At 42.6% G+C, this 26,774-nt stretch overlaps 1 long non-coding RNA gene across 1 annotated transcript in view; it reads left to right on the top strand.

The window, feature by feature from the left end:
• The first annotated feature begins 904 nt into the window (after positions 1-904).
• LOC120322945 overlaps positions 905-26,774 on the top strand; it is a 32,827-nt gene continuing 6,957 nt past the window's right edge. Inside the window, exon 1 of the long non-coding RNA XR_005562936.1 lies at positions 905-1,108. This is a non-coding gene — a long non-coding RNA (uncharacterized LOC120322945). The remainder of the gene's footprint in view (positions 1,109-26,774) is intronic.

The following is a 26,774-nucleotide window of genomic DNA, read 5'->3' on the forward strand; positions in this document are numbered from 1 at the left end:
TGGAAAGCAAAGCGCAGGTTCTTTGCTGCTTTCCAGAAAGCATTTGTTAAAATGGCAGGAAAAGTGTTTCATTTCAGAAAGGAGATCTACAGAAAATCTAATTTAAACATCAGAATTTCACCCTTTAGCATACAAAGACAGTCCAAGTGCAGAACAAGCACACATGCAATTTCGATAATGAAATATTTTAGTGTCATAAAAACAACTGGCTTGTTCAAAATATCAACCTTGGAGCATCAAGACTGACAAATGCCCGATCACAAGACCACCATATGCTAAAACCTACTCCGCCATCAAACATAAAGAAAAGGGATAAATACCAAGCCTCAACCATTCATATGGAATGACAGAACAAGACTGAAAGCTTCTGCAGAAACATCAATGCCTATTTCAGTAAACGTTTCCAGGCAAAGTATGTCACGGAAAATTCTGACTATCACTAAGGCAGACACCATTGCAGAGGTCTCTGAACACGGACTCTCCCCTGAACGGTTTTGGTGCAAAATCCAAACCTCTTTCTTCCAAGCACCTTTACAGTAGAAATACCTGCACACGTCTCTGTAAGGCTAGGGACAGGGACCCAGCAAAAACGCCCATCCCTCTGAGGTCTATACCAAAGCACGGTCTTAATTATAAACCCCCATTTTTTACTTCAGCTGCGCATCCAAGGCAGAGATTTCTTTCTATTCCATTCAGACAACAAATGGTTGCAAGAAGCTGCTAAAACCCAAGTGAGCCTTATAACTGGAAGCTTTAAATGTCTGTACAACTGCTCGGCTTGATACACCCTGCTCTATGTTGGCAAGATCACGCCTCAAAGCAAGAGCCTTGGCGGCGGGGATGGAGAGCTGGTATGAAGCCGTCCCCTCTCATCCACCGCGTACAAGGGTCTCTCCCGGGAAGGGCACCTGAGCCGCGGGCCGGCATCCCATGCCCGGGGGGAGCCCGAGCTTCAGCCTCTGCTTTCAGCGCAAATGCTGTCATCCACCTCACTCCCACCCAGCCCCCGAGCCTCCCTCGGCAGAAGGGGGAATTAGCACTAGAGGAGGACAGAAGCCGATGTCTCAAGGCAGAAGGTTGGCAAGCAGGGAGCGAAGGAGACCAGGAGGTGACTCACCCCTCCCACACCTTTTTTTGGGGGGTGGAAGGGGGGGGGGGGGGGGAGAGAACGGACACCCCGCCGTGTCGGCTCCTCCTTCGAGCTCCGGGCTTGCGCTGCCCCGACGCCGCCCCAGGGACCGCGATGCGCGCACAGCCCCGGCCGGAGGGGCGGCGGAGGGACCCCCGGCCCCCACCCCACACCGAGGGGGACCCGGCCAAGGTGCCGCCCGGTCGGGGCGGGCGGAGCTGCCCCCGGGTAGGGAGGGAGGGGGAGGCAGGCAAGCAGTGAGGGGAGGAGGGAGGGCAGGGGCGGCCGCGGAGGGGCGCGGGCAGCCGGGCGGCCGCAGCGCGCACGACGGCGGCGGCGCCTCCTCTCTGCTGCACTGCAGAGGCGCCATTTTCGCGCGCCGACGGCCCGCGGGGGGGCCGGGCCGGCCCCGGCCACCGCCCCCCGGGCGCCGCCTTCCCGCGGGGCCGCTGCGCCAGCCGGCTGAGAGCTCCCTCCGTCCCTCCCGCCCGCACACCTGCGCCGCCGTCCCCAGCGGGGGGATGCCATGTGGTCCCCAGTCCGCAGTCCAGCTCCGCGTCCCCGGCCCCTGCCCCTTCGGCGGATGCCACCGGGTCCGTCGCCCGCGGAGCGCCCGTTCGCAGGGAAAGTTTCCCTTCTCCGGTCCCCGGCGGAGACGCCCCCGCCCTGCCCTGCCCGCGGACCCCCACGCAGCCGAAGTTACGGGGGCAGCGCCGGGGCCGCGGGACCCGCGCAGGAGCCGGACACGCGCGGCGGGGGCGGCGGTGCCTTCCCCGGCGGCTCCCAGCCCGCTGCCGCCCCGCCGCCCCCGCCTGCCCCCGGCTCGCCGCCTCTATTGTTCGGCGGCGGGGGAGCGGCGGCAGCCGGGGATGGAACCCCCTGGGGAAGGCACCCCCTGCCCGCCCCGCCGCGGCCGAGCCCCCGCCGCGGGGGCAGCTGCGGGCAGACAAAGCCGCGGAGAAGCGGCGGAGGGCGGCGGGGAAGCCCCCGCCCGGCCCGGCCGCCCCCTGCCCCGCTTACCTCGAGAGCCCGGGCGGCGCCGGCGGCCAGCAGCAGGAGGGCTAAGTGGGGCAGCATCGCGGCGGCCGGGAGCGGGGAGGGAGGGAGGAAGGAAGGGAAGGAGGGATGCCGGCCGGCGAGACGCGGCGGGGTCCGGCTGTAAATCCGCGGGGCCGCGGCGCTGCCGAGGAAGGCGACTGATGTGCGGCGGCTCCGGGAGCGGCGGCGGGGCCGGTCAGCTGATGGCCCGGCCCGCCCCCGAGCGGGCGGTGCGACCGCCCGGCCCGGCCCGGCCCGCGGGGACCCCTGGCGGCGGCGGCGGGAGCGGCGCGGGGGCTCCGCACCGACCCTGCCCTGCCCGCCGTGTTCCCGGGGCAGATCCCGGCCCCTCCGCGCCCGTTCGGGCACCGCCGGCACCCGGCCCCAAAGGCACCGCACCTGCGGGGGCCGCGATGCCTTGGTGCGCTGAACACGCGCACCGCACCCTCCCCCGAAGGGCTGTGTACAGCAACATCGTTGCAAGGTGCGCACAAAAACACCAAAATCCAAACGCATTGTGTGATTTAGTGCCTATTTAACACGTTCTGCCTTTCCTGGCAAGGCTGCACACCCTGCTGGGATCTCCCGTTCTTGGCCGGGCGGAGGTGATGAGTCAGCACAGCCCCTTCACACCTGACACACACCATCGATAACAAAGATATGCGAGAGCATCGGCAGAGCTGGGGCTTATGGCAGGTGAACAAGGAAGAAATCAAATTAAAATGCAGGACTTTGTCAAATACCATGTAATCAAGAGCCCAATGCAAACTTACTGTCTTGCCTTCTCAACAGCATTTGTTATAATTGGTATATTAAACCTGTAACGAGAGCTTAAGAGTCAGTATTAGGAGTTTCACGTTGAAACAGCTGCTGTTATAGCTAAAATTCAGTGTGACACAGCCTGACCCATTCTGCCTCTGACCTGCAGACTCGGTGGCAGCATCTCTGCTCCCACCAAGGCTACCAAGACAGCAGCAAATAGCCCCTCCCTGCAACACGGACCTGCAGTCTCGTAAAGGGCAGGTGGTGGACATCTGGAGCACAAGTCTTATGAGAGAAATGGGGGGGGCTCAGCCTGGAGAAAAGGAGGCTCAGGGGGGACTTTCTCACTTTCCGTGACTACCTGAAAGGAAGGTATATCGAGGTGGGAGTCAGCCTTTTCCCCCAGGTAACAAGTGATAGGACAAGAGGAAATGGCCTCAAGTTGCACCAGGGGAGATTTAGGTTGGATATTGGGAAAAATTTCTTCACAGAAAGGGTTGTCAAGGAGCAGGCTGCCCAGGGAACTAATTGCATCATGAACTCTGGAGGTATTTAAAAGATGTACGGATGTGGCTCTTGGGGACTTGGTTGTGCTGGGTTAATGGTTGGACTTGATTTTACATTTCTTTTCCAGCCTAAATGATTCTGTGATTCTAGGGCCTGATTCTATGACATCCCCCCAGCGTATGGCTCTGTACAGCCTTGTCCTCACTGCTGCTCTCACACTCATCTTTCATTGAAGTCAGAACTGCAATCCATCTTGGCCAAAGCTGTGTCCAGATGCAGATGGATGAGATGAGATGAGATGGTGAGAGCAACCTGGGCTGCTGTGTCAGGTGGTTGTAACGTGCAGGGAGAGACCATAGTGCCGCAGCGTTTCAGCCCCATAGCCAGGCCCTAGAGTTAGAAGACCATTCTCATGCAGACATGAATCTTCTCATACAAGCTCATGAACTGGCAATGTACAAAGGCTTTTGGGGAATTGCTTGAGTCACACTGGCTGAATTTGAGAGATCTCTGACAGGCACATAACAGATGAGCCTCCCCCCTGAATGTACAGGTGCAAAGTATATACAAGTACAGATAGTAGATGCTTTTAAGAAACACACGCCAGTGACACAACACAACCTGTAAATTAAAATTAGTTAAACAGCAACAATGGCAGGCTTAGTTGCAATAATTCAACACTGTTATCTGCTTGTTAGGATAATGATCATATGGCTTTGAAGGGTTAGGGAAGGATTTGCTGTGCAATTTGTTTTAACCAGTTGGCTTCTAAACTCAGCCATTGGGAAGGCAGCACCATGGCTGCAAATAAGCAACATCCTGCTAAAGCTGATGGAGATCATTCAAAAACAATTCTTCCCTGAAACAATGGAGGCAATCAGAAGGAAGCTCTTTCCTAGTTCTGGGGGGGAAAAAAAAAATTGCTTCTGGATGGGATGGATGGAAAACCAAAATAGATTCATGTAGCCCTTTTATTTTAAGTTGGCTTGGTAGCTTTTTGTAATCACTTCTTCCTAGTGCTAAAATCAAAAAGCATTTCAACTGCTGCTTCTCTGGATCAGCCAAGCCTGCTTCCTTTGTCAAGGTGGGCGTGCAGGAAGGCTGCAGTTCCCTTTTGCCTGTGGCTATGAGTGAGATTTCACACCTTTGGGGAGGGCAGGAAAGGCTCAAGTTAAAAGATGGGGAAAAGTCAAAGGTACTGGGAGACGTCTATGAAACAGGTGTTTCCATTTACAGCCACTAAACACCAGTGACTATATTTGCTTAGGATTTCATGAAGTTACCCACTGGAAGGTCAGAAGTAAAACAGTTGAAAGCTGTTTGTAAGGTCTACAAAATTTAGACATGACCTGCTAACAGGGAAAAGAACAGAGATTGTGTCCTATTTTCCACTCTCTATCTTCTTTCAGGATCTGTACGGAAAGTCCAATACACTTTTTCCCTTGCTTTTTGTACTTTTCATCTCAGACTAGAAATCCAGCCTTATCAGACCTTGGAAGCTGTCATAGCTGGAGAACAGTGAAGCCCACTACTACTTCACAAGAGGGCAAACAATGGAAATCTGCTTCCCAAAGAAGAAGCACAGAAAAGATAGGGCTTACATTCAAATCTAATGCAGTGCTTCCAGCAAATAATCCCAAACTGTGTCTGAACGTGATTTTGCCTTTAATTGTTGAGCTTTGTTATTCAGTCTTAATGTGATAACTTTCCAAGTGATGAGCAAGCATGTATGTCAAGTTTCAGTTTTGGCCACTTCTGTGCTCTGTCTGTGTATCTTTTTGTGCAAATGATGTCTAATATTATTTTACAGCCTTTTCATTTTAATATATTATGTATGTGCAAACATTGTTCAGCCATTCAGTTTTTCACTGAATACTCATGAAGCAAGTGGACCTTATCCACAAATGCTGATATTACTCTACAATAGGCAATAAACCACTTCAACCTGCTTCATAACCTAATGAATTAGAGAACAGAACTTGTACGTGGCTTCTGAAGGGGGACAGGCAGCCCATGACATGGACACAATGACAGCATTGCCAAATATCTCCAAATATGTGCAAGTGGTTTTACAGGAACCCTGCCACTTACCAATGTTCACTGGATTTCTGATGATAGTGGCCTATTTCCTTCACACCAACAAAATTAGTGTAATTAGTGCAATTGTCAGCTGTATTTTATTTGTATTAGGGATACTTCCTCAGACAGATTCTTTCTGAACAATGCTGCAGCCAGTGCTTTCACAGAGATGATTTCTCCATTTGTTCTCATCTCAGAGGAGAGGGTTCCAAGTTGGCAAACTTGATTTTTGGTCCAGACTTTGATGCTGACTCACTGTCTCCTTCTGGAGTCGCTTCACTTCAGAGCTCACTATTTTCTTTATAGGGGATAATACTGTTTCCCTGCCTTTGTGATTCATGTGTGAAACAGAACAAAGTACTAGAGTTAGTATTTCTGAATGAACCTCTGCTAGTTAAAGACTCGGGTCCTGCTGAGCTGGCACCTTCTGTATTAGTTCCAGTTAAGGAGTTTTTCTGTACTCTGAAAAGCACTACAGCATAAATGACCAGATTTATTTCAGACAACTCCAGGAGGAATTTGTATTTTCAAATAGCACAACATTAATTTTAATGGAAAACCTTTAGGCTTTATGCTACACTTTGAACCACTGCAGGTATAACTAATCTGCTGACCGTCATGCAAGTGTCCTCTAGAGACATTTTTTTTTTCCTTTGGAGTCAGCCTGCAGCCCTGAGAAAGAGGCTGTCTAAATATTAATCCAAAAGAGGAAGAAAGAGATTGTACCTAATCAACCCTACACAAGTACGTGCTGTTATCCACAACAATGGGTGCGGATATGATTTCAAGGAGTGAACAGTTGATCCTTGTCTGAATTCTGCAAAGCACCTTCAGTTTTGGCTTTTACAGATGCAGTACACAGTTAGGTAGCCAGTAGCCATAGCGACCTTCTCAAATGCAAATGATTTGTTCTGCATAGCACAGGAGTATTAAGAGTTGATGATATCTGCTGGAGCAGGTACACAATACAAACGGCAGAGCCAAGTGAATAATGAAATCACAGTCCAAAATCCCCGGAGTGCTCAGCCAAGGAAATGAAATGGAGATGCGAACAACGGTAATTGCTCCAGCGATTAGGATGTGAACATACATGGACACCACTCCATGCCAAACAAATATGGTGGTATTATGGCTTCTCCCTTTGTTGGCAGAAGCTGTCATTCTTGCTGATGGTGTCAGTAAAGGGCAGATCTTTAGGATATCTGCTTCTTCATTTGATTCTGTTTACCCAATTACTACATAATGCAAATATTCCTAGCAGAATCAGAGTTTAACATCTATTCCTTTTTTTTTTCCCCACTTCATGCACTGAATCTTCCTAGATATTTTTGGCCTCGTGCCTTGTGTGATCAGTTTACTAGGCAAGTATTGCAGGTGCAGGCTTTCTGGTGGTGTTTTTCCTTACTGTCCTATATGCAAACCACTCAATACTAACATGCTTCTCCCAACAATTTCTTTTCAGACAAGTCATGTTCGGCATTCCTCAGAAAATAATCAGCATTTCTGAATGATTAAAGTAAACCCTTGAGAACATCTAATTCCACAGGAACTCCAGAGCAAATCACACTTGGCTGTTTGCACTCATTTAACTGAAAGTTATGACGTGCTCTTTGCATGTCATGAAGGCCACCAGATGAGATGGTTATGGTCCTCTTGGCATCCTTTCAGCAGCTTGTTCTGCTGTGATTTGTCTTCCTAGATAAATCAACATTACAGTTTGTGGTGTGAATATCCCAAATCATTAATACTTAACAAAAATAGAGGCTACCAACAGGATGTCTTTGATTTCTCTCAATATCTGAGTGTACTAGTAAGCTTTTTTAGCACTATTCAGAAGTCATTAAGTAATTATTTTTTGCTTTCGAAAATTTACTTCATCCCCTCCTGTGTTTTTCTTCCTGTGTTTCCCCAGTATTTTACCCATCTCTCCACAGACACAGACTCAAGCCTTCTCCACACCGGGGTCCCCTCTTTTGTAGCTTTGCCCAGAGCTGTCCTGCTGTCTGTCATTTTTTCTGCCCAGCCCCAAAGACCAGGAATCCATGAACGCTCCTCCCAGCTTTTGGACTCTTGTTACCTCCTCTTTCAGGGTATGAGATTGAACATATTAATACACACCTTATTTCTCTTGCAGACTTTGTACATGAGAGAAGAGTACTGCTGATAAATCAACCAACTCTACTTGAAGGTAGTGAAGTTGTTAAACAAAAATCTTGGTACTTTTGAATCAGCTTCCACTTTTTCCAGCCCACGCAAGCCTTCCACGGATGCCTGAATGGACCTCAAGATAAAAAAAGAGGCCTCTGACTGGGCAAAAGAAGCTGTCTGTACAAAGTCAGACATGATGCTTTGTTTCAACAGTGTTTTGGAACTGAAATAAAAAGACAGGAAGTTTAGCAGATGGTTATGTATGTATGTATATATACACAAAAAATATATCTTAGATTCTGAGTTCAGTTAACTGAAGACATTTGTACAGAAGGAGAAAATACATTGTTATTTTGATTCTTTCAGCACAGTGTCTCAGATCCTAAAATACCTGCTTAATTGCTAAAACAGCAGGTTGGGATGCTCAAAGACCCATCCTACCACCTGTTGCTAGAAATACAATGCTTGACTCAATTTTGAAAGACCCATCAAGATTGCAATTGCAAACTTAAATCCAATAAATGCAAGAACATTATCAGACCCCGTTTAATACAGAGAAACTGTCAACAAACTTTAAGAAAAGCATTCCCATTCTTCAACTTAGCTATAGCAGGCTGAACTCACCACATAATTTAGCCTTTCCTCAAATCTCTGTGCAGAAAAAATGTAGTAGTTTTCTGAAGGCTGTTAAAATCTGAAACAGCTAACAGAGACTGTTAAGACGAAGTGAAGTCTGAGACCTTTTTGTTATAAATGACAAATTCAGCTGGAACACAACTCCACTGATATTCAGCAGCTGACAAGGGAGTCTCTTGAGCCATAAGCCTTCACTTCCAATGTGGGCAAAAAGCACCCAACGCAAGAAACTGTTACTCAGGTTCGATTATTTCAGCAGCAGTGGGGTTTGTAGGTGCTACAGTTGTCTGTCTCTTTGTTCCCTATACAGCCATTTGAAAGGCTAAAAGCATTACCTGAAAGACTGTGGCTCCAGTGGAGCTGTATGGGAGCTGTAAACAAGGGTGATGCTTCCGTGGCCCCAGACGCTCTCTCTGTAAGTGACTGGGGCTTTCACTCTGACAATTGCCATCATCCTCCACAGTGAAGGTCCATTTGCATCCCCAGTGCTATGCTGGGAGGAGTGGGAGGCAGAGGCTAAAGTGTGCATTTGTAACTCCCTTAGCTCACGGTTTGTAAATTCATATTTAGGAGGCTCTGAAAGAGTGTCATGGTGCAGTGCCTATATGTGTGAGGCTGTTATTAAAGAGTAACAAAGTGGAAAATAATTCCCCCTTCATCCCAATTACCAGAAGCTGGTAGTTTTTTTTTCTCGAGATCCACAGTTCAAGCCAAGTGTTAGACCTGAAAATAAAGGAAACATACTTGTTTTAAATTAAAAGTATTGCTCCTTTTGGCTTTCTATATTTTAACGCACTGCAGAGATTGCTAATGCCTCCTATAGTTATCATCCAGAAGTAAATTTATTTTGCAAAATAAAATGTAAGAAGGGAGGAGGAGGAAACTTCAGAATATTACATTGCTTGCTGAGTCCTGGTGTGGACCCTCCCTGCAGCTGTAATTCACATTTGCCAGGTGAGCTGACTCAGTGTCCTCAGAAATTCACATGTAATTGTGGAACATGAGGCATCTCCTCATCTGTTAGCTGGTGCTCAAAATAATGTGCCCAGGCTAATATGCACACACGAGAAAGTACAGATCAGATTACTTGGTGAGACAGTTGATACTGTTCTGGGACAAGGACTCGTATCATCTCATGTGGCCTTGCAAATTGGCTGTAGGGAAGCTATCAGGATTTTGGTATCATGGAGAGTTATCACAAAGCATATTGCACAGTGCAGCAATGCAGATTAGGCGATCATCAAAATAGAAATGAACTCTTCTAAGAGATTAATTTCTGTAGAGTCTCATAGTAAGACTGAAATCACTGATGAGAGGCCAGGAGCATAACAAAGCAGCTGCACAACAGCACAGGAACAGGCACGCTCAGTCTGTCTAGAAATCGCAACCATCTTCTATAATATGCTCACAGTATTAGAAGCAGGAAAGTTTGATCACAAGCACATAAATCAGTGACTGCAGGAGCTTTGTAATGGATGGTTTAGCGTGGAAGAAAGGGGAGGAGGGAGGTTGCAATGAAGAACTGCAGCCTATTTTGTATACAAGAACAATGCCATCCTTAGATCCTCTGTGTTTTGTAATCACCCTGCAATTTCTCTCAGCAAAAGGATTTTAAAATATTTGTTCAAGTTGATTTGGCATACATCTGCCTTATTCCTTTACACACACACAAAAAATATCGTTCTCTGACTTCTAGCAGAGACACAAAAACACACTGAGAGTAGAATAGGTGAAATTTCCTTCCCCCTTGGCAGGATTTTTGAGACAAATGGTACAGACAAGGCTGGTTCTATTGGAAAAGGCTCTAAAACTAGACTCTGCATACGGGTAAGCTAAAGCCAAGCTCCTGCCATGAGATCCAGTGTCATAACCTGCTCTCACGGGGTGCAGAGGGCTGGTACACACTGTACCTTCCGCCTCAGTGGCTGGTGGGGCCAGAGGAATGTGGGCTGCCCCTGCCCTGCCCCTGGGCGTCCAGCATCTCTGCAGATCAACGAGGTGTGTGCCTTCAGGCACCCGGGGGTGTGGATGTCTAAATATCCATTGTAACAGAGACGCTGACACTATCCTTTGCATTTTTTTAACGAGCTACTAGTGAAGCGTTGAAAGTGATGCAGCTGCTTTTATATTAGCATGGAAACACGAGGAGTTAAAGAGGATCAGTGTCATATTAGACATTTGAAGAACCATCCACTTTTTTCATAATATCAACACAGAGCATAGAGGGAACAGATTCTGACACCTGCTTATGAAAAGCCTATCGTTGTACATAACAGAAAGACCTGCCTGAGAATTAGCTCTCAGTTTAGTTTACTATGAGCTACTGAACTACAGAATCACAGAGGGAGTCAGATCCAGCTGTAAAAGCCAACAGCCAGTTAAAGCTCATAAAGTTCTATTTTGAAAAGCAATTTGTTCGAGGTTGACTTCATCTCACTTGAAGTCAACTGACTCTGAAATCACCGAGGTTATTTCAAATCAATCACCTGACATATTTTACTTACGCATTCATTGCCCCAAATTGAGTCTCAATTGTTTTTCAAATTAAAAAAACAAACCCACGTTTTTAAAAAGGTGGCAAGAGGTTGTACAGCACAGCTGAGGTGACAAATATATCTGTCATTGGCTCAAAATTTTGAACATAAATTCAGTCTTCAGAGACAGAGAAATTCTTATGGCGAGAAAATGAATGAAAAGTTAGCAGCATCTCCAAGTATAATGTACAAATATTTATATCATAATAGCTGTATGATATATCTACTAAACCATGGCTATAAACCTAAATATATTGAAAATAATAAACAGATATAAATACTGGTGTTCAGACTCTAAAGTCTCAAATGAAAAAAAATTTTGCAGGAAATTAAGAGGATAAATCCAACGTTAGTGGGTGCAATATCAAAGTTGTTCTATTTGACTTCTCATGCTTTTTATACCAAATGCAGTACAGCTCTTACTGACACACTGTGAAAGTAACTATTCCATCTCCCTCCTCCTGTCACTTAAACATTATATCTATACCCAGAAGTTATTTCTATACATAACTATATTAAATATATATATATGATATACACTTATATAGATATATATAACCAGATACACTCACTGTGGTGAATTTTATAGCTATATATCTGTTAAGATAGTTATTGATGTCACTATCTGTCTAGATGAGAAAAACAGCCTCGACTTCCATTAATCATGTGAGCTGGTGGAAGCAACACATTAGCATTGCAGCAGCACTGGAGACATTCGAAACTGACTGAACCATCACTGATCACTTAATCTTATGAAAAATGTTTAAGAAAGCAGCACATTTATTGCTCTTATTGCATGCTAACAGGCTGATCCCGGTCTCATTGTGATCAACAAAAGCAGATACCAGACAGGATTTGAAGGGAACAATCCTACAATCTCCAGTTCATGTCAGGAAGTACTCAAGATATTCTGGTGGAATTCCACAGCTACTTAAACCAAGCAGTGTCTATTTTGATGAGCTTTGTTTGTGTAGTTATCTCAACCCATGTATGCTTAAATTATCCTGAAACCACAGCCTCGTTCTTCGCACCTGAATCTGATGGGAAAGATGTTAAAAACCAGTGGGCCTAAATTATCAAAATAAATGTCCATGTACATATCTATGAATGTAAATAGATAGGAATTACTGTGATTAAGGATGCTTTTTTCTGTTCTTAACGATCTGTATCATATACTGTCTTTAGTCAGATGTTAATAGTACACTTCTCAACCTCATAAATTATCTAAATTCTCTCAGATCCCTGCATTCAAAAAAAAAAAAAAGAAAAAAAAAGGAAAGAAAAAAGGAAAGGAGTTTTGTATTGCAGCAAGGATACAAAATGGCTGTTATGTTTCCAATGCATTTCAGGTAAACATGTCATAACAGCAGCTTGAATTAAGCAGCATCCATAGGAAATATGAGACTTATTTTCTGTTCTGTCTCTGCCTGTACAGGCAAGGCACCCACATTAAGGAGAAAATGCGGACTGGAAATATGGTGACATTTTTAATTAGATGTTTTGACTTCATTTCTTCAGGATTATACCTGGGCAGCATTTAGTCAAAATGATGCTTAAATTGTGCTTTTCAAAACTGTTCAGAGTTGACATAGTTCTACTCCCAAGTAAAAATCAGTAGGAGTTTTACTGCTGAGTTCTACAGAATATAAGCCAATGCTGAACACTTCTGAAAATAGCTTTCCATCTGTATATTTATGTAAATGAATAGGGACTGTTAGTAGAAATAGGAACTGAAAAGATCAGGCTTTTAATTTTAAAAGTTGAAGTTAAATATAGGTTACTACTCTAGAAAACTAAAAAGAAATACCCAGACAAACTTTAACACTTTTTGCTTTCATTTATGGCAGGAATGGATGGAAAACAACTCCATTGCCTCAGGTGACACAGCTCCAGGCTTTCTGAGGTCACTAGACACCACTGACTCTTTAGTAATGACATTTCACACTTCCAGTGGGCAGATGAGGACTCTTAACAGAGCCATCCATGAGTTAGTCCCAGGCAGTCTAAAAGAAGTTATAGTACCAGACAACACAGCTAAACCCACCCTTTTCTACACTCAGGTAGATTTCTACTTCCCATTTTCCCTAAGCAGACCTTTCCTTTTGCCACTAAAGGTGGTTCCTTTCTTTGAAGGAACAGCCTTTTGAGACAAGGAAATGCCTGTTGGCTCCAAGCCAGCACATTTACAGTTGTCAATATTTATCATACAAATAATCCTACTGACTGCAGGGAGGCTGCTGGTGCAGTTGAAGTTAAACAGCCATACGAGCACTTTGTTGGCTCAAGGCCTGGCTACTGCAGGATGTAGCAAAGTTCATGTCAAGATGTGGGAGTACTGCCTTTTGGTATTTTAGGCCCACTAAGTTTTGGTCCCTTTTAGGTCTTTCTAATCTCACAGCACTTTCAGAGGGCTTCACTGATTGAAGGCTCATCTTGCATTCTTGCTCCATTGTGTACCACTATGGACAAAAGATCCAGTGGGCTGGAAGACAAGGTGATATATATAGGCAGGAGCCTTATCAGCTGCAAATTTATCTTTTGAAATGTGAAGGCTCAGTTCTGAACAGTGGTTTGGTGCAGGAAGAGGTACCTACGTGACACTGCTCTTGGTAAGCAGGAAGAAGAAGCTTATTAAAAGTCATTAAACTCTGGCAAGTTCTAAGAATTTTTTCTGGTCAGAGGTTTGAAATCTTTGATGTACTTTGTTTTATTACCCAATTCAGATTTAAGTTCTTTAATGATTTACCAGCTCAAGTGGCACCTCCAGTGTTACTTTTTTCTTCTTCTTTTCTCTAATAGGTCTTTTAAAACAAGTCAGGAAGTCAAGAAAAGAGGAAATAGTATTAAAGATGAGATAAGCTTATTTTCCCATGGCACTCAAGTTTGATGATCCCGCTTGTTGAGCATGTTGGGCTGTACTTATGATCTCAGAAAATCAGTAAAGCGTATTCAAAACTCATGATCTTCAGAATGGAGTTAGTTTCGTCATGGGTGGGGTTTTATAATTTGGTTTTTTAGATGCTGTAGAGAACCAATAATACTTTCAGAGTAATGCTAATAATTCATATCTCAGACCAAAGTACAGAAAGCCTCATATCTAATCCTTCACGTGGAATATTTCTGCCCTGTGATCGGTCTAAAATGTACTTAAGTCAAGTTGAAACTATCCTAGTCAAAGCTCTAGAACAGACGACTTCCCTCCAGTAAGAAGGAAGCACTAGGGTGAAGTGTGAATATTGATGCAGTCTGACTTTCCACTTAATATTTTCTCAAGTTCTAGAACTTGTCCCTCAGCTCAACATATCTTAGAAATTACCTCAGTGCTCCTCAGGGTCAAAGACTCTGGTCAACAATTCTGCTTCATTCTCAAGCAGCATCCTGCTGTGAGCACCCCTGTGTTTGAGCAGGAGATACAGATCTCAGAGGTTGCTCTGAATTTGTTGATGGAGGTTTGTCAGAAAGTGATAAGGCTTTATTCCAAGTGCAAAGAGAATTTCTTCTACCTGCCTTCATTACTGTATAGTATAACCAGTAACTCATTCACACACACAAACCATTCCTAAAACCCCCACAGTGCTTGCACAGTTTGCAGCCGGCAGAAAGAGTCACATTTTGTGTTTGTCACTTATTCTAAGGAAAACAGTATAAAAGCACAGCAGAGGAGAAGAAAAAGGCATCTTTCACTGAAGACTTGTTTGTTTCCTCTCATAAGTGTCACGAATCACAAGTGGACGTGTTTACTGACCTCTGTTGTCTAGGCAGCAGTGCTGTGTAAACCTCTACATCACAAATCAAATTGTTATCGATGCCTGTCATTTCTGGCCATATCGTGGAGTGTTCTTCAGTGTTTTACTGAGTGTACTTTCCTAATGTCTCCTATAACGGGCGGTAAGTTATGAGCAGAGCTGGGAACTACTGCATAGCCAGATCTACAACACAGTCTGTTATTGTTTCAGGATGGGATTTAGTAGAAGCTCCGCTCATCCAGTCTCACGCGCACATCTGCCAAAATGTTTAATTTAAGTAAATTGTGTTAGGAATGAAGTCATACTGTCATACAATATAATAATGGAAAGTGGCTGATTACATTTTCTACTATAAAGAGCTGGGTCTCATCATAGCAGGATATTCAATGTCTTTTAAGGAAAAAAAAAAAGACTGTCTGAAGTATTGACATTTAAATATAATTTTTCAAGTAAGAAAATACTAGGGCATATCATTTTAGGCTCAAGTCCACATTAACCTCAGTATTCAAGAAGAAAACATACACTCTCTTAAAAAAAAAAAAAAAGACATAAACATAACAAACCAAAAATATCCACTACCAGAAGATGCCCAAGCACACGCAGAGGGTTAAAATCAAGGGAAGCTAATGTTGGCATGAGCCAGCAAACATCAAAGGAAGATATGATAGATTCATGCCAATAAATTGGTAGTGACGCAAGAGTTTTATGAGCTTTGGCAGTCCTGTTGGCCTAGACGTTTTTACAGGCAAAACAAACTGAAGATATTATCTCTTACTGTTACTGAGATATTATGATTTAGCATGATTCTATTTTTTTCCTTTAGGGCAGACTGAGTTCACACTGAAGCAAGTACTGTGCTGAGCTAAATAACAGAAGTGAACAGAGCAACAGAAACAAGTCAAGAGGAATGAATATTCACAACTAATGAATCTTTTGAAATCAGTGCTTTGAACAGTGCTCCTGCTTTCTAGATATTCCCACCTACCGTCAGTTGGTTTTCATTTTGTAAACAACATTTTGCTGTGATGCTAAAATCTATGCACATAAAAATAAATCAAAACAGACAAATGCAGTTGCTGAAAAGAATGAGGTTTTGTCAATAAAAGTGAAAATTATAATCTAAAGTGCTATGGAGTACCTTTGTTTTGCCACTTTTGGCATCCAAAGATTTGTGGAGACATTTCTGACTGCTTGCTGAGACACTGCAGAACAAAACCAATCATTTTGGTGAGGAAGACTGCAGACAAATAGGAGATGGCCAAGTCAATCAAAAAAATATAATCTCAGAGTTTGACTCAGGAAAGCATTTAAGGACGTGCACAACTCCATGCACTCGAATAAACATGCTGAAAAAACAGCATCTGCTCACTAGTAGGTACCTATCCCTGAGCAATGAAACAGTGACCTTTGCTGGGCTCAGTAAGACTGAGTGTTGAGGAGAGGCAGTTAAATACCCCTTCCTCTTTCTGAGCTTGTAAAAATACAACTGTTTTAATAAATTTCCCCTAAGCTCCTACAGCTAATAAAACAGACATAATGTGTTTAAAGTTTTTAGAAGAAATTATCTCCTGATAAAAATGTTTTCAATTGCATAGCTTATCAAGTTATTGGATGTATTCAGATCAACAGCATGAGTGGAATGATCCTGCAGAGTGTGCAGCATCAATTCAAAAGTCCAACTGAAAACTCTTAAGTTCCTATCCTGGCAAATGGAAGTTGTGGGTGGAAGGTCCTTTATCCAGTCTGGTCATAGATCTTGCCTATTTGGCAAATCCTTATCTGAGGCAGCACCACCTGTACCATAAAACTTTTCTGTGGTTGAGTGTTGAGGTGGAAACTGATCTTTCAGGACATTCCAAAAATGGGCATCTTTCATTGTTCCTGTCAGTGCATGATAAATGCTTCTAGAGAATGTCTAGAAACAACTTGGTTGTCTCAGTACCAGAATGGGACACTTAATGCATTGCTGATTTCAAAGTACACCAGAAGTCCAATATTCAGAGTGAGGATCTCTGGATTTCAATCTTTCTTTTTTCTCTGTCTCTTTTTTTTTTTTTTTCCTTTTTGAGGTTACAAGAGACAGCAGTAGAGTTGTGGAACCTATTGGAGGTGTATGCATGGTGGGGATACATTTTACTCTGTCAGGTTCTGACATGCTTTCTTTTTGAAGGTGATTATTGATTTTCTGCTTCCACAAGAAATGACTCAAATAACACAAATCCAACCTGAGAATATAAATCATGGCTTAAAGGAAAAAAAAAAGACCCTCAATCTTGCTCCTTTAAAAAAGGTATATATGTTAAAATAGGAAGGGGGAAAGAAATACCAATGCAAGTAGTTTTTACAGAAAGAAGAGTTGCTCTGAAATAGCACTGTGCATTATTTAACTGGCTTGTAGAAGACTTGGACATTACTAAATGTGGCAAACCAAAGCTTTTTATGATATAATTTTCTTTAGATGGATGCCAAGTGTGCTTTATGTGCTGTCTCTGATATCACACAATCATCTTTGCTGTGGACTGTGACTTTGGAAATGAAACAAAATGGTGACTAAGTGTGCAAGTATAAAACTGATGTTTTACTGTCTGTCATAAGGATTTACAAATATGGCAGCCTTGCAGTGTTTCAAGATGAATTGTATCTGTTCTTTGCTGTGGTTTTTGTGACCCAGTCTCATCTCAGGCACAGCTGTAATCGAAAATGAGAACGAAACATGGAAGAAGTCAAGGTTCTGACCCTGTGCATTTGTATGTTACTGGTAACATTTTTTAATATTGTAGATTATATTTGTTTGGTTTTTCTTACCTCCACTTAAAAATGTAGCCAAAAATATAGATGATGTCTAGGAGGAAAAATATTCCAACTGAAAAAGAAGAGCCTAAGTTCCTACTTCAGTAGATATTCTTTACTGTGAGGGGGGTGAGGCAAAGGCATAGGTTACCCAGAGAAGTTGTGGATGCCCCATTCCTGGAAGTGTTCAAGGCCAGGTTGGGCTGGGCTCTGAGCAACTTTGTCTAGTGGAAGGTGTCACTGCCCCTCTGCAGGGGGATTAGAATGAGATGAGCTTTAAGGTCCCTTCCAACCCAACCCATTCTATGATTCTGTGATGATTCCCTGAAGTACTGGTGGGGTTTTTGCCAGTAGCCATCAGGACAATGTAGTTCTGCAATATGATGAGATGTTTGCTTTCTCTTTGCATATAACTTAGATCTTTGGTACCCAAGCAAGACAGAAAATAATTAGAAGTGAATAGAAGGTTGAAATAAGAATAAAATTGAAAAATTGAGGTGGAGCCTGAAATGCAGCTGTAGGAAAAGTACGTGAGGGAGGTAGGAGGAAGAAATGAGTAAGAAACAAAAAAATAGTATGAGCAGGAATAAAAATTGGAAGGAAAAAGACAAGGAAAAGGTGGGGTGGAGAAACACAGATGGTATGTAAAGTGAAATGACCTCTTAATCCTTAAGGCTTTCCTTTCAGGTCAGGATAAAAGAATCCCAGCAGGAAATGAATGAAATTTATGCCTTTTTAGATTTCAATGAGGAGAGAAGCTCTTGCACTATTTTTGCAACACTAAATTTACTTCAAAACATTTCCCTGCCCTTTACTCCCAAAGAAAATGTCAGCTAAGAGGAAAAAACCACCAAGTCTCATCCCAAACTGCAGGTAGTCAGGAAGTGTACAAGTGACAGGGATGACTCATATCTTGTACATCAGGCACAGTGAAAACAGAAGACAGAACAGCAAAATAGGAAGACCAATGTCTTGTGGACTACTTGAAGTGCTTTAAATCTGTAGTTTACAAAACAGCAGGTGGAAATAGGTGTCTAGAAATAACTAGCCAATGGATAAAATGCCAAAGGATTTTTTATATTATTTTCCCAAAATCATATATTGCTTCAAGGGTAAAATACAGCTATTTTGGTACAGAGGTCCACAAAAAACACCAATAAAAAAGTTCCAAACCTCAAACCATTAAATCAAGCTGGCTGCCACCTCTCTTCTTGGAAAGTTTTTCTTTTCTAGACATATACTAAACTGATTGTCTACTACAGGGCAATATTTTTTTTCTCATATAAATGACCTCCACAGCAGTGTTTATACCACTTTTGTCCTGAGAAAGAATCACAGATCTAGGTTTTGGGGCGTGTGCTAGAGAAACATGAATCATCTGAAGTGACATAAAGGCTATCCACCTTCTCTGGTCTTACCTCTTCAGCATAAAGAGAAAATACCATTATATTTACTGATGTGTTTTACTTGTAAGAGGCAGTCCTAGGAGTAGTAACTCAGCTGACAGGAGCATTACCAACTTAGGACAGAATTTTCCAGCCCAGTCCTACGCCACTTCCTTCCTGCTATGGAACAGATGAAGTCAGCGTGTTTTGAATCCGCATTTACACTCTGTCATGCACTGTTCTGCAATAAGTGCTCCTTACAAACAAGGAGAGCTGCCCTATTCACAGTGTTGTACATCTGCTTGTTTTCAACCCTACCTATTTTGTGACTCCCTGCATGAAAATCACCCTCCACAATTAGTGGGATTGTCCACATTGTAAATAAAGCCATTATCAGTCCTGGCCACACTACTGATCCCTGGGACATGGCACCAGGAATCCTCTGCCAGTTGGATTTTGTATGGCTGATCACCACCCTTTGAGCCCAGTAGTCCAGCCAAATTTCCACACCCACCTTATTGTCTCCTTATTCAATCCAGATCTCACCAATTTGGCAGCCAGAGTACTGTAGGAAGTGGTGTCAAAGGACTTGATGAAGTCAAGGTATACAGCACCCTCTGCTTTCCCTTTCATCACACACCCAGTCATCCTGCCAGAGAGAGCAGAGAGGCTGGTCAGGCACGATAATAAAATATTTCTTCAAATAATCTTTCCTTCCTCTCTTCTTCTGGGGTGCAAACTAAACAGAGAAACATGTAAATCCCAGATTTGCCCAGTAAATGTGTATGCACTGCAACGTTACAGGCATACAATACTGTAACAGCCCAAGTTTCAACATCAAACCCAGGGTGCTATTACAGAGAGATGAATGAATACTATCATTGCTTTATTTATAGTCGAGGACCAAACCTTAACATGCATGACTCATTACTTCCTTTCACCAGCATAATGCTATTTGTCTTGGGAAAGATTATGCAAGGTATAGGGTTCTAATAAAAGGTAGTTTAAAAGCCAGTTTTTGGATTTGTTTATCCAAGAATTCAAAAGGCTAATAACCTTAGAAAGCATTATCAAAAGCTACATTTCCACTCGATGTAACAATCAAGGTTATAGTGTCATACATTTTTACATACCTATGCAGCAGACATTGTTAGGCAACACAAACTTGTATTTCAGGGACTTAAGACTTATGTTTCAGCTAAATACGCCCAACCTTTCCAAAACAGAATCTTCAGAAATCTCTGAAGCAGTGTTTACACCTACAAGCAGTGTTTTAAAGAACAAACAGATTGTTTATCTGGATGATAGATGTGTTCTGCCCTCTGATGAACACAAATCAATACCATTACTAATCAATGATCATCTCCAGGAGGTAGTGATTTCTTTCTGCAGTAGTTTTTGTTGGGTCCATTGGCATCTAGGGAACACTGCAGCTACATGAGTGCTGCAAATCCATTGTAGTTGGAAAATTCATTGAAAGACAGTGACACAAACAAAAAGAAAGGTTATTTTCTTCTTCTCTCCAAAGCTCATCAAAGAATAGTCAAAATACAGCAAACACCATAGAGAAAATTAGATGAATTAGTTTCAGATGACTTGTCCCAATAAATCATCTTGGACCTCAACAGAACTGGACATGAAAATCTTTCTGAGTTTTCATGGACAATAAAGTTCTGCAAATAAATTTTGTGCCAAATTTCAGCAGAAATCTTTCTTATCTGTTTTGTCCAGATCATTCCTTATTCTCATAGGTTTGGCTAAGACAAAGGTAAATGACTTTCCACCATGTCTGATTCTACTTTAAAAGTTTCATACAGTTTCTGTTGTCAGAGCTGGGGAGATGCATGAGAGTCATCTGCCAGGATGGACTGACAGTGATCTGAATCTGCTCCTAAGTGCTGATTCATTTATGCACAAGAAAAATGAGGCCAATTCCAGCCTGTTCCTAACACTGGGATGTCTTGGTGTACCCCAGCTCTCTGCCATGCAGCCTGGACAGGCACAGCTCTGGGCTCCACATAATAAAATCAACAACCCAAGAATGCTCTGGTTTTAAACCTTTCTTGGAGATAGGACCAGCCTCTGTTTCTGAGCTGCAGCCAGGGGAATGGCAACCATGGCCTGGCAGATGTCCTCCAATGTGCAGGACAAACACAACTTCCCAGCCTCTTCCTTTCAAACACAGTGATGCCACTGGAATGCTTGCAGAGATGAATCCAGATTTTTTTAAAAAATCTCTTTGCCAAATGTAGACAACCTCATTAGCCAACCCCCTTGAGGGGGTTCTGCACTGATTTGAGTGGGAACTGGATTGAAGACTTATTAGTTTTCAAAACCAGGAAGGTTCAGGTGACTGCACTGTAATAAGGGAGCAGTGACAGATCAGGTCATCAGTTTTCCATCTAAACTTCTGGGCATCCAGTTTGTAAAATCATAGTCTAAAAGTACACATCAAGCAAGTTCAGTCCCTCTGCAGACAAAACTGAAGCAGCAGGACATACTGAATCAGGTCTTTTCTGAGGTCATACCTGAAATCAAGCCTGTTGTAGTAGGGAGAAATACAAAAGCCTATTCACTGTCAACAAACCACAGCAAACCACTGCAAAAACAGTGCAGATGGCTAAATAAGGGTTTCTAGTGTACTGCTGCCTTATGTGAAAGTGTCCTCCTCTGTCCTCCAACATCAACAGGAAATCATTGTGCGTCCTTCAGCCTGACTTGAATACATTTTCATAGTACTGTCCTGTGTTGATGCTTTTTAATTTAAATCACATGCAAAGCTAAGTGGTCTCTGATGATTCGGAGAATTTCCTTTGAGTTCGTAGGTTCACTTTATTCCAGAAGAGGAAGCTGTTTTATTTACTTGCTCAGTACAGCACCAGCATGATGAGCAGGACAGCTTTCTAGCCGCAAATGGAAAGGTACAGAGATTAGCACTTTCCCCCAGTGGGTGTTATGGCTCATATACCAAACAGCCCTGAACGGAGACACTGAAGATGTTTCAGACCTTCAAACTGTAAAACTCTGTGTTAACTCAGATGAGTCTCATATTTTATTACTACAGATAAAACATACAATTTAATTAAACGTGCACCTATAAAATGTATGGTTCAGTTAACTCTCAGCTTTATTTTAATACAACCTACCTAAGTAACTAATAGTAACGTTAGGTAAAGAATTAATAGCTTTTCAAACCATAATACACCTTGGAGCTATGTTGTTTTCTCAGTTTATAACAGCTCCAATTTTGAGCTCAGTTTCTGCTCACATCATCACTTAACCCTGCATCTTCTATGCTCTTCCTCACTTGTTTATACAGTTTATCTTTAGACTCTATAACAGATCTATTACCACAGCTGTTTTCTGTTTTCCATTTTAATAAATGGAAGTGAATTTCAACCTGTATGCATCCAAACCCAAGGTTGGATTTTAAATAGGGGACGTGCAATATTTAGAAGAATGGATATAAAGTGTTACAGCCAGAGCACCAAGAGCAGTGGAGCCAATGGAAGTAAATTTGGGTCTGTTTTTTAACTAAGCGCATATTTGAAACTCAAAGGAACATTGTTTTCCTTAACATTATAATCAGGACATTATTTTCCTATGTGTAACCATATGCCTCAAGGATTCATCTTTTACCTTGGAATCCAGTGATTTTATTTTTTAATCAACAAGCCTGAGCTGGGTGCTTTTCACCCTGATGCTGATATGAGTTATAACTTCTGTTCTCAAAAGAAAATCTAAAGCATTGCTGTTGTGCACACAAATATTCATATCCATTTAGCAAAGTCAAGAGACTTGATCTTCAGCTGGGATAAACAGAAAAAAATGAAAATGCTACAGTTGTTGTGAACTAAATGAATTGAGCTGGAATATTGAATGAATTGAGCTTGGAGTATTATTCCAAGTACCTGTACTATTACCCTTTACCATACACTGAAAGTACTTTTCCTGAAAACAGGAACCACAGACCTCTTTTCTCCAAGATATTAATTTTCTTGGCTAAGGTAGTCTTAGAACATCCTCCTCCCCATTCTTCAGCCATTTCTCCTCAGAAGTAAGAGCAATAGTTAAACTTCAATAAATAATATTGGAGGGTGGGTTTTTTGCCAATGGAATAATATTGATTGACTCAAAGGACAGCTCATCAAATAATATTTTTCTCATCATCAGCCCCTCAGACTTCCAGGTAATGAACATATTAAATTAAGTTTATCAGAATTAGAAAATATTGTTTACCTGATACAAGAGAGATTACTTCATTAATGAAAACATTTTAATTGGCATTTGACAGATGTTAAAGGCTATAATTATAGCCTATTCCAAGGCTATAATTTTTCTATCCTGTAGAAGGACCAGTCATGAAATTATCTGACAACAAAGTAACAGCAATAAAAATCTGTATCTTTACAACATAAGAATTCATCATTTCTTGACTGTTACCCTGAAGGCACATCAACATCTTTTCTCAGTCAAAATAACTGGATAATTTTTAAAGTCATGTCTAGCACCATAAATAAATTTAAAAACCCCAACTTTTGTTGTAAGCCAAAAAAAAAAAAAAGGCTCATGAAAATTTCCACTGCATTCTGGTTAGTGGAAAAATTTAAAGACAAAACCTGCTTTCTATAAGTGCTTGATAAGCGTTTAATTTCAAACTTGTGAGAACAGCTTTTATTGACTTATCTTCCCTCTGGTGTGCCTACAAACCAACCATCCACACCCATGCACAGGGTTAGGGAAACTATTGTAGTATTGGATAAAATCAATGTTTTCCTTGCCCTCTGCTCCCATTCCTCACCAGGCCCTCCCTATCCACCACTTTCCTAGGTGATGGGGGAATTAAAACTGACTGGAATGAAGGGCAGATAGATTTTTCCACCCAAACAGAACACTATGTGTTAGAATGATCCTGAAGGAGAAAAGAAATCCATATGAAGAGCAATCTTTTCTCCCTCGGTGTTTCCCATGGACAAACAGTACTTCCAGCCAGTTCAGTCTGAGTGTGTCTGTGTGTGCATATTTAGAAATAAACTTATATCCTAGAGGCCCCCTACCCTCTAGACCTTCAGGTTTAGGTTCAAGAGATATTAAGGCACAATACCTGGGGACAGGCAGCACCTACAATGATCATAACCATTTATTTAAGTGAAAACAAGCATTTTATACTGTGTTTAAAGGGAATGGCAGAATTTTCACTCCTACATTTGGCTTAGGCTTTTGTTTGAATGTCAATAACATTCTAAAGTTATTCAGTTTTAACACAGTTTAGTAGTTTAGGTTTTTATAACTGCAGTTTGAAAATGGGACACATGCTTTTCTTCATGGGAGAGAGAAGGACTAACACTGAAGTCTTCTCCAAATCTTCACATTTCTAAAACAGCAGCAAGTGTCCTCTCACCTCTGTGGTGCTTGGTGTACACAGCCTGTGTCCATCCTTACAGGTGCAACACCTGGATGACACTTTTATCTATTTTGCAAAGAACAGACCAGATCCTGTTTCCTTTTGGACAGAACTGAGAGGGACGGTATTCTCTGAAAGCTCTACCATAAAGTTCCACAAAATACAGCATAAAAATTCCTTTTTGGTGCTTTCATCCTGATCTCAACAGCTTTGCATTTGCACTAGAATTTTTTTTTGGCTTTTTCCTGTTTTCATCTTCCTCCTTTCTCTTATATACAAAAGGGCAATCATTTCCAACAAGATTTACTACAAGTCCAATATTTATAGAAGCCCTAATGAAGTCACAGTCAAAGAACCTTACCTCTCTCTTCTATCCTTTTTACACATAAGATAGGCATTTCATAAACATTAGCATGAAGAAGCAGACCATAAGTCAGGTATTGCAAAACATATACTAAAAATTGTTCAAGAATATAGGGCCTTTCTAGCAACAACTCTTTCTTCTGTTTGATCCCTTAACAGAGTGGTGCAAAAACTAGGTTTATTTTCAATCGGACCGTGAGAGAAGCAAAAAGGTGCATGCACGTATAATTCAGGTACCTTCAAATATTTCCTTTATAGGAATGAAAATCTTCCACAGTACATTTAAGTTTATTCAAAACATGCCAGTTGATTCTGTTGGAATCCCTAGACAGCCAGTGTTGGTACCACTGACTCTGTCTTACCCAGAAGCACAGGGTTAGAGCATTCAGAAGGAAACTTGAGGCACTGGAGGGAAAGGCAACACTAATATTCCCCTCAGGTCTGTGAATTTAGTTCCTCACTTTTTCATTTCTACACCTCCCTCCTCTTACCCACCCTGAGCAAACTATTTTGATTTGGCCGTAAGGAACTGCTCATTTGAAATAACAAAACCCAGGCATTTCACCAAATTTATTCTTCACTGGGAAACATTCAGCATCTCCTGGAGAGCAGTGTGCCAAGAGGGGCCTCCTTGTTGGAATCAGCACAGTGTACTCAGATGCAGAAGTAAAAATAGTAAATGCCCTGATTTTATGAGTACAGATCAGCTCAAGGATCAGGAGATAACAGATGCAGCTTGTGCCTCAGTTTGTGTTCCAAATACTGGCTAAACAACTCCCCAAACCACAGAACAAAACAAATAAACAAACAAAAAAACCAGGCTGTCTCTTTCTTGGGGAAATAAATAGCAATCCTCTGCCCAGGGCAGGCACAAGGGCTTGTGCAGCACAACTCATCCTCTTTCACGTGAACTGTACACCTTTAAGGAGGTTCAGGGACTCTGATTCAGACAGGACTTTGGGCTCTTGGGCAGCTACACTGTCACCATTTGTGAACATCCCTTTCCAGGGCATTCTTGCCTGTCCTAACTGGCTCCTCCCTGCCATCCAGTCTCAGCAGATAAGAGATGTGGCAGCTTGGCTTCTCCCTGGCTCTCCCCTCCACCCCACAGTGTGGCACTGGCAGAGGGGGCTGTCCTGCTTGGATGAGATATGGGCCCTTGGACCCCAGAGCAGTGCTATGCTGGAGGGGGAACCATGCTCTCCAGAGGGGCAACCTCAGGCAAGGCTTTCCTGGTGTCCTTTCTGACACCTGTCCTGGTGGGATAGGAGGCTTTAAGTGGCCCGTGAGCCGGCACCTGGGCAAGAATCCAAGAGCAGCTGGAGGTAACTGGGGGGCTTTAGGACAGGGGTGGTGACCTGGGGGTGTTTCACTCGGGCGCACTTGGAGTGCTTCCTGGAGGCTGCATGATAGATACCCAGAGCACTCAAGCCAAGGTAGCCCTTAATAATTCAATAGAACAGCAAAGACATTATCAAAAGTATCTTTTAAAATTCATCATTCCCTGCTTCCTGCACTCTGGGTGCATATGTAGGGATACATCACCAGGAATCACGAAGCGATTAGTATCTGCCCATCAATATTAGCAACACATCTCTGTGTAACAGCACTTATCTCTAGTCTATGAGACATCTCAAGTGATTACATGCCTAGACTGCTTTACCAAGTTAAGTCTATGAAATAAATGTCCTGGCTACGGTTTTCTACACAAGACACACTAATCTTCCATTACTTTTCATGGAAAACGTATGGTATACCTAGTCTGAAAACCCAAACCCCTGGGGCTATGCTACAAAGCAGCAGCTTTGAACTTCCATGGAGCACTGACAGTAAATAGAAAGTTATGTATAAGGCCCAAGCAGCAGCTACAAACTTGTAAAGGCAGGCTTCAATTCATTAAAACAAATTGTTAAGCAGAAAAGTAAATTTTGCAGGTGTTAGCCAGCATCGAATTTTTCAAAGGTTTTTCCTAGTGAGAATTAAAAAGTACATAAGAACAAAAGTCAAGTCACATTTTTCCTAATTTCATATACCAGTGCATTATATAAATGACTGAGTCATTCCTTTCTTTTGTAGGCACTGTGAAATTCATTCATTTACACTCTTCATATAATCATAGAATGGTTTTGATTGGAAGGGACCTTAAAGATCATTTAGTTCCAAACCCCTGCTGTGGGCAGAGACACCTTCCACTGTATCAGGTTTCTCAAAGCCCCATCCAAACTGTCCTTGAACACTTTCAGTGATGGGGCA

This window comes from Pipra filicauda, unplaced genomic scaffold, assembly GCF_003945595.2.
Source record: "Pipra filicauda isolate LSUMZ 115617 unplaced genomic scaffold, ASM394559v2 scaffold171_size1565689_pilon, whole genome shotgun sequence".
Taxonomy (NCBI): domain Eukaryota; kingdom Metazoa; phylum Chordata; class Aves; order Passeriformes; family Pipridae; genus Pipra; species Pipra filicauda.